Source organism: Plectropomus leopardus, chromosome 9 (assembly GCF_026936395.1).
Source record: "Plectropomus leopardus strain MGB_pleo_1.0 chromosome 9, ASM2693639v1, whole genome shotgun sequence".
Taxonomy (NCBI): domain Eukaryota; kingdom Metazoa; phylum Chordata; class Actinopteri; order Perciformes; family Serranidae; genus Plectropomus; species Plectropomus leopardus.
Window position 1 is genome coordinate 36,656,111 of NC_142184.1, and position 10,013 is coordinate 36,666,123.

Here is a 10,013-nt window from a genome sequence, read left to right on the forward strand (position 1 = left end):
CATGATAAGAGTCCGTTGTTACTGAAGATTATTATTTGTAATGTTTGTGCATTTCATAAAATGTTCTATTTCAGGGTAAATCGGCGCGGATTTCTTTATCCGAGCTCTTGGCAGCAGAGAGGAACACAGAGAGGCGGGGGCACGTGTACTCCATGTGTAAAGGGGCACGCGTACACCATGTGTCCGCCCCTTCCCTCCCGGCGTCACAGAAACCATTGACAAACAGGGAACAAAGGTAGCTGGGATGGTATTTCATCATGAGTGCTATATCCCAAGATATTTTGACAACAAAGAAAAAATTTCATAGATATTGCTTTTATTCTATATAAAAATCTAATTGTTTGTCACCTGTTCAGTTATAGGTTTGTAAACTGTGTTTTGTTCTTACTTTTTAAAATTTCATTGTTTTTCAAGTTTCATTCCGTAATCTCAAATGTCATTCAATATTCTCAATTTTCATTCCATATTCTCAAATTTCATTCCATATTCTCAAGTTTCATTCCATATTCTCGTGTTTTATTTATTCCATATTCACAAGTTTCATTCATTCTATATTTTCAAGTTTCATTTATTCAGTATTCTCAATTTTCATTCCATTTTCTCAAATTTCATTCCATATTCTCAATTTTCATTCTGTATTCTCAAGTTTCATTCCATATTCTCAATTTTCATTCTGTATTCTCAAATTTCATTCCATATTCTCAAATATCATTTCATATTCTCAATTTTCATTCCGAATTCTCAATTTTCATTCCATATTCTTATATTTCATTACATATTATAAAATTTCATTCTATATTCTCAATTTTCATTCCATATTCTTAAGTTTTATTTCATATTCTCAAGTTTCATTCAATATTCTACGGTTTCATTCATTTCATATTTTCAGGTTTTATACAATATTCACAAGTTTCAGTCATTCCACATTCTCAAGTATCATTCAGTATTCTTAAAATTTGTTTTATATATACAGAAAAAGAGGAACTGGTTTTTTTTCTGACCTTCAGGGGTATGACTTCTCTCCTCGAAGTCTCCTTCTCTCCTGCAGTGACTTTCAGGTGTCCATGACCTGTCACAATACTGTTGGGTGTGGTTACAGGTGCAATAAAGCACATTTCTGATCCCACCCAACCACACGCTGCAGAGATGCCAGCCGGTGTAACAAACTGAAAACTGAAATGGCATTTCAGTCTACATTCTTCCACACACGATTGTTTTTGGGTTATTCGTCCATCTGCATATATGTCTGTCCCACACTCGAGAACACAATATCTCAAGAATGCCTTTTGGGAATTTCTTCAAATTTAGCACAAACATCCACTTGGAATCAAGGATGAACTTATTAGATATTGATGGTCAAAGGTCAAGGTCACTCTGACCTTATCTGTCTCATTTTTGTGAAAGCTATATCTTAGGAACACCTTGAGGGAATTTCTTCAAATTTGACCCAAATGTCCACTTAGACCTAATAATGAACCTTGTAGAGTTTGGTGGACAAAGCTCAAGGTCACTGTGACCTTGCATCTGTCCAATTCCCGTGAATCCAATATCTCAAGAAGGCTGTGAGGGATTGCCCTTATATTTGGCACAAAAAAGGTCAAGGTTTCTGTGACCTCACAAAACATGGTTCAATAGGATAAAATGATGAAGTAATGACATTTTATATCCAAATGCCAAAGGTTAGCTTCACCATGACATCATAATGTTCTGCAAAAACCTTTCTTTTCATTACTCAACATCATATCTCAGAAACAGAAGGGGGGACATTTGGTCAGATAGTGAATTGGTGACACTGTTCTTGAAACTGTGCTGATTGTAGAGATCATCTGTACTGCCGGGGGTAAAGACGTGTGTGAAGCATCTGTGTTTTCACAGACATGGATGCAAACTTCAAATGTGTCTTGACTGGTGAGCAGAAGCATCCAACCACATGACAGTAATTGTAGTTCTTTCTTTTTTTTCGGCTTTTCTGAACACATATCATACACACTGCTACTGTTGGTTTACATTCTTGATCCTGGAAGCTGATTCCTGTATGTCCTTTAAGACTCCGATCAGACACAATGTCCGTGTTGCAGACATAAATATTTTGAAGTCTGGACCCAGCATTAGCTGATTCGACATCCGTTGCAATTTACATCAGCCTCTATGTAGCTACTTACTGACTTAAGATCAGACTGGCGATGTATTGGGCAGCTTTCAGTGTTTCCAGATGCAACTGTGTGAATACTATAACTTAGACTTAGACTTAGACTTAGACGACTTTATTGATCCCTGAAGGGAAATTTAGTTGTCACAGCAGCTTGGCACGTAAGACATACAGAGACATACACAGAAAAATAAGAAGAATAATAGAAGATAGAAATAAACATAAATATATAAAAATAGAATAAATAGAATGTTGAGGTAGTGCAAAAGAGTACTGAGGTAGTGCAAATGCAGTGGTAAGGTGCAATCTGATGATGGCAAGGATACACATGAGCATGGTAATGATGACAGCAGAATAAGGGGAATATTTAGAGGTGTACATATAATACTAATAATGGTAATAACATCAGTTTGAAGGCATCGCACACATAATAGTAGTGATAGTATTAATAATAGTAGTAATAATAATAATAATAGTAGTAATAATATCCATAATACTAATATTAATAATAGTATCGGCAACATGACATTAGCACTTGACATTTTTATGTCTGATGACCAATGTTATGTATAATATAATATAATAATAATGATAGAATAATAATAATGGTATATATATATATATATATATATATATATATATATATATATATATATATATATATATATATACATATAGTGATGTATAATATAATATTTATAATACAATACAGAGGCATTTATCCGATGTTATATATTTGTACATATATATACATGATATGCATACACACATACTGCAGTCTGTACTGTTTGGATGTGGAGTGACAGAGTTTAGTCCAGTTCAGTGACAGTGACCACAGGTCTGACAGAGGTGGATGTGTTGATCAGTCTGATGGCAGCAGGCAGGAATGATTTCCTGTATCGCTCCCTCAGACAGCGGGGTTGGAGGAGTCTGTTGCTGAAGCTACTCTTCAGCTTGTCCAGTGTCTTATGGAGGGGATGGGTGACATTGTCCGTTATTGCCAGCAGTTTTGCCAGCATTCTGTCCTCAGCCACCTCCTCCAGGGAGACAAGCTTCGAGCCAACAACAGACTCTGCCTTCCTGATCAGTTTGTTCAGTCTGTTTGCATCCTTTGCCTTGATGCCTGCCCCCCAGCACACCACAGCAAAGAAGATGGTGCTCGCAACAACAGACTGATAAAACATCAGGAGCATCCTGTTGCAGACATTGAAGGACCTGAGTCTCCTCAGGAAGTAAAGCCGACTCAGGCCCTTCTTGTAGGCTGCCTCAGTGTTGGTGGACCACTCCAGTTTGTTGTCCAGAAGGACGCCCAGGTACTTGTATGATGTGACAATTTCCACATCAGTCCCACTGATGCAGACAGGAGAGGGTGGGGGCCTGTTCCTCCTGAAGTCCACCACCATCTCTTTAGTCTTTGTCACATTCAGCTGCAGGTGATTCTCCCCACACCACCTGACAAAGCGGTCCACCAGGTCCCTGTACTCGTCCTCCCGCCCATTCTCTACACTGCTCACGATGGCTGTGTCATCTGAAAACTTCTGGAGATGACACGACTCTGTACAGTACTTGAAGTCAGCAGTGTAGGTGGTGAAGAGGAAGGGGGACAGCACCGTTCCCTGGGGGGCCCCGACGTTGCTGGTCAGTCGCTCAGACACGCAGCTCTGCAGTTTCACAAACTGCGGTCTGCCTGTCAGGTAGTCACCCATAAGGGTGTTTCTTAAAAGACTGTATTAAATAAATAGCAGCCAAAAACTGATAGGCTACCATTCAAAATCATCACTTGTGTTGTGGAAACACACCAGATTTAATTTAATCATTTGGAGTTCACACCAGCCATCAGACTATAATACAACACACTCAATGTTTGCACTGGGATGTGTGCCAGTAGTACACTCTGGAGTCACACACACAAACACACAAACACACACACACACACACACACACAGATTGTAGTTAAGGTGCATGATTTTCAAGGTTGGCTGTAACCTGTCTGCAGTGTTGGTAGGGTTACTTTTAAAGGTAAGGTAAGGTGAGGTAGATTTATTGGTCACTTTTTAAACAAAGTTTAAAATATTTCACTAAAGATTACTCAATACCTGCAGTGAAATGTAATTTGTAACAAGTTACATTAGATTAATTAAAGTAAGTAATGTAATCTTAATACTTACTACTGCACTTATACTTCAAAATCATCTTGCTGAGCTCATTCGTCTGGGTCTTTTCATACCATAAAAAAGACAACAGTGTCCTGACTCTGCATCTCCTGTGCTATTGTCACGTGGCAGGTGCACTGCTCACACTTTTTGATAAATCTGTTTATGCATGCCTGAATTTTCAACATATCCTTATAGTGAGGCTCATTTGATATCCCATGAAAATACACACACATTGCATATAATATCCTATGAATCAGCACCCCACGAATGACATTACATCGGTAAACTAAAGTTACGAATGTTAGGTTTAGGCAAGTAAAGTAAGGTTTAGGAAAAGAGACGTGGTGAGGACGTACCTTAAAATGTCTCACAGTTCCCTGTCTTTGTGGGAAACACCCGAGGAAAACCCAGATTTTTCAAGCTTCAGGATTTTTGTGATCCATCTACCACCCAAACCTACCTCGGGACCGCTTCCTTGTTAACTCCCGTCAGTGCATTATTCACATGATCGTAACCTTCCAAAAATACATATATGAGATATGTATGAATTTGGGTGCATTACGTTTTGTAGGAAAACACGAACAGCCTGGGATTTAACACCATGTCCTAACAGCAAGGGATCTATGCACCTCTGTTACTTTGTGAACACACACAGAAAAAAATACATTTATGAACTAAAATTGACAGGATATTGCATGCAATATAGGCAACATATAGCACATTGTTATGAGCTATGGTCATTTACCACAAACTTTAAGCTCTCTGGGGATCTTTCTAGAAAAAATAGAAAAATATGCTAATTGACATTAGTGGTATCAAAAGACAGGATGGGCTGCTTAGCATGCTAATTTCAGGAGATATCTCTCAATATATTGACATGGACATCAAAACTGAAACTTCATATTTTAAAAGTTTTAAATATTCTGAACACATCTTATACATTGCCACTTCATGAAAAGACACTCCATGCCATTGCTCCAAAGTTCATTTCAAGTGAGTTTGCATCTGTACAATCCTTTTTTTCTTGTTTTTTGTTTGTTTTTTTTTTGACAAAATCAGAGTATCTGACGAGTAAATCAAAGACGAATATCATGACCACTGATGGAGTCCCTGAAGAACAGAGTGAAGCATGGTGCTTCACAGAATCTTAAGGCAAACAACTGGTGGATAAATTAGAACTCCATCCACAATCAGCTAAAGGTCAGATTCAAAGATAAGGAAGAAAAATAAAATAAAAACCTTTTCAAGATTTTCATCAGCAGGGACTTAACAAACAATGTGAGACAGAAAGGAACCAAGCTGCAATCTAAACCTAAGAATATAATGACAAATGAGAGATACATTGAAATGTAATGACCATTGTTCACCAACCATGTTTTTCATGAATTACTTGATTTGACTTCGTCCTTAGTGTATTTTTATGAATGCCCCCTGTTCTTAAGCTTTTTTGCTTCACTGACATCAGTTTGATGGTTGATTGTTAATGTTGAATGAAGTTATCTTGGGTCACAGTGCACTCTTATTTTGAAGTAATTACATGGCTTTGACAGTCAACTGATCAAATCTACTATCAACAAAGGCACACAGAGTAGAGAAACCCCGATCAGCATTTATTACAGGCTGACTGCTGATTACAGTCACATGATGTAGGTTAAGAACCATCCCAGCATGCACCGGGGCAATAGATTCATTCACAAGCCTCATTTTCTGTGTGTCTCTGTATTGTTACTGGTGTCATTTTGTACTCCATCGTTCTCTACAATTGAAACGCTCAGAGATGGCATTTCAATGTACGCTTCTTGTATATATTATGTCTTTTCAAAAGTTTGTAAACTTACAAAATGGGTAATTTTAATAATAAAAACATCATGGTATGACTTAAAATAAGTCCTGCTGTTACATGATGTAACATCATGTGACGTACAGTACATCACAAGTGTAAGATGCTACACATACAAGCACACGATTAGTCTTGTTAAAATAACTCAGTTGACTTTTGGTTTTACATATGAAAACAGCAGACTCCGACATAAAAGTTAAGAGTTTTTTTGACACAGCAGCAACATGCAAGTAAGCAATGCCAAAAGGCACATTTCGCGTGCACATCGAACGCCTCAGGACGGCGTCACCTGAGAAAGCAGCTGGACAGAACCGGTCACATTGTTATTATATGCCAGTGAACAGCCAGACGGCACCTGCAGCATCTGCCTGGTATGCGTACATTAATTGTGGACCAATGGAACCTGTCGCGTGAGAATGAAACGTGGCAAGACATCGTCTGGTTGAAACGCTGCCGGTAACAACATAATACAAGGAGCACAAGGGGGCCTGTAGGGCTGGCAGGACCCCACAAACAACGACCTTTCAGGCTTCCTGTTTGAATCTAATGTTTTTGTTGACATCATCATAGTGGCATCCCAGAGCATTAATAGCAGATGCAAAAGCATACCTAAGTTATAATGTGTAGACACATAAGTCGACTGACAAAGCAGCAACATGTGACAAGTTGGGATGAGAACGTGTTAAACTTTCTCACTCTTGCAGTTGCTTAGAGTGTCAAAAACTGCTGTCGCCGGGTGCACCTTAAAAGTTTTCCATCTGTGGGCAAAGTATTTTCATGAATAGATTTCAGAGTTGAAACTAAATCTTTTTGTTTGTTTCTTTGTTGTTTAAAAATTACTTTTTTACTTTTTTTTCAAATCATTTTTTTTAGTCCATGCTGTTCCTTACACCCAGCTGAGTCCGTATAGAGCCCTTTGCTTTTGCTAGCAGAGCTAAAAACCCAACACTGTCAGATAAAAACAAGTCCCGCTTTTGTATTATGCCATCCCATTGTGGCATTCATTGGCCTGCATACCAGGCTGGCTGGACTAAGAGCGCAGACTGTCTATTGTCACAGCTCAGTGGCCACTAAAGCTTTATTTGCGGCTCTAATCAAAAGGGGAATTTACTAAGGCTTAGGCCACTGTGGTGCAATCAGCAGGAATCTCACTGAGGACGCAGCACCATGGACTCCTCTCTGCAGGGCTCTGCAGACTTAGCTCATTTCTCAATCCCAAAACGTCACCTGTGACTGTGGGGGGTAACCCTGCACCTAACCCGAACCCAAATGTATAGAGCTTCTTTTTAGCACAGAAGTGACAATATATAACTGTTTATTTATTTTACTTTGAAGGTTGAAAGATATTAAAGATGACATCTTTATCAGATTAGAGTGAAAGAGACTGCAGGTGAGTAGTAGTATTGATAGTGAGAGGGCAGACAGGAAACAGTAGTCCAGTGAGAGACAGGGCTGTCTCATGCCACAATTAACCAGAACTGAGAATGTTGCTGGCACATTAACCATTTAGCTGCAGGCTGGGGGATTTTTTTAATGCCAACAAACACTGCAATGGCTGATTGTTCTTTTCAAGTTTCATTATTTCCAAGTACAATTGAAAATTTGTCAACAATAGCTCGCACCTTATGGAATCCATCAAGGCCTTTCAAAAAGCAGCCAAGCGAACTAACAAGAAACAAAACAAAATAAAATGAAAATTTAAAAAAACACGGAACAAGCAAACAGCAAAAGCAAAAATAGCAACAACAGCACCAGAAAAACAAATTTAAATTAAGAAAGAAAAATTACTAATAATAATAAATAAAAATAAATAAATACATAAAACAAAAAGAGGGGTTAGTCAAGTAAAGTTGCTATCTGACTGTGTTGTGTTGCACACAAGTCTAACTGCATTCTTTATTAAAGTAAAGCACTTTGATGTAGTGACTATTCCATCTGCTGTCTTTAGGATATGGATATTATAAAGGGTGACCATGTTATTACTATTATTCCTATTCTTAATCTTATTCTTATTATTATTTCAACATTGCATCAGTCTAGTCTCGAATGTGTGGAGTGCTGCTCTCTCTCCATTTACAAACAAATCAACTGTTTGGCAACAGCAAAAGCTACAGACATGCACCTATTATGTTGCTGGTTAAACAAACTTGACAGAACCCCTCTTATACATATAGAGTAAAGGCTCAGACTGAATATAAACTTTGGTCACAATTATTATACAATAACTTCAGACCAAAACTTTTGTACAGTAACACATTCCCATAACATATGTAAATATGACCCTTTGCTAGATGAGCATTTCTAACACATGCTGTCAGTCCTTCACCCAACCCTCCACATCTTGTTGGCTGCAATAGCTGATTGTGAGGTTTTGAGACTTTGAGCCTGAAGACAAGGGGTTAATAACGGGCAACACATAGCTGTTAAGCCTTGATTTGCCTTCATGGGTGAGGTGCTGGAACCCTCCACAGCTCCGTAATACTCACCACCTTTATCTCAGGGGACAAATGAGCGCCACACACAAGAGTTAGAGAACAAAGAGAGGACAGACAGAGAGAAAGACAGAGAGAGCGGGAGCGAGAGAATCATTTTCACAGCATAATTAACCCTCTGAGTTTGCTTTCTTTCAGAAATTAGGAAAAAATGCATTAAGCAACTTGACAAGATCTGTACCACAAATTGCAAGAAATAAGTAGATTTGCTATGAAAAAAATGCCTAAAAACCTGCATTTATAATTATAATAATAACATTATTTTAACAGAATTATTATTTTTAAGTACTTTTTTCGGGCCATTTCTTTTTTCTACTTTTCAGTACTTTTTAACTATCTAAAAGCAACAGAAAAGAAATGGATAAGGTCAAGACTGCTAAATCTAAAAAAACAAGAGCCTTTTATGTTTGCTAAAGATCAACTGCAAAGAAACAGTAAAGATGGAATCACTGAATGGAGAAAGGATCAGCGCACATGTCCCAGGGAATGCAGAAAAGTTTAGAGGTGTTACTTCTGACGCACCTCTGGCTATGATGATGGATTAGATAATACAGGAAGTGAAAGGAGGAAAGTAAAGCTACAGCATGACAAATTCAAGGAAAGTGTGTGAAAGCTGTTGACTGATAGCCTGTCAGTATCCCTCAAGCTTGAAAATGTTATGGCCAAGAGAGTAAGAGTGGGATATCTGAGGCATGGTGTCAGAGAGTTTCTTCCAGCACCACTGCAATGTTTCATGTGCCTAAGAATGGGACACACTGCAGGACAATGGAGAAGAAAGCAAAGATGTGTAGGATGTAGAGTTGAACATAAAATGTAGTCGAGGTGCAAAAATCCAACCTGTTCTCATTCCAAGGTCATTATAGACTTTTTTTCAGGGAATTTGGTGTAAGATACCAATGCCAAAGACCACCTTTTGTGGTGGTATGATACGGCGCCAGGCAGCATCAGTTTGTAATGTGGCTGGACAGAACCTTTTGTGGTGCCGGTCAGCCAGACGGCACCTGGCACGGCCATATGATACATGCAGGGGTGGCATCAGTTGATATTGCGGCTGGACAGAACCTGAACATGTTGCCTAAAAATAACAACATGCTTTTGTTGACATCCTGGCATTGGTTGCTGCTTGCTGGAGCGTCAACAGCAGACAAGGGGGATACCTAGAGCATAATATGTAGATGTGGAAGTGCACTGATAAAGCAGCAATATGTTCAGACTTAAGATGACAACATGTTAAAAAATGATGTTGGTGATGACGGTGCTGCTGTTCAGAGTCAAGCTGAAGAGGGGCAGAAATATAAAGTAACAAAGCAGGTGGTATGCTGTTACAGTTCAAAAACTGAGGAAAAGTGAGCTAGTCAGATGTCATGTTTCATTCA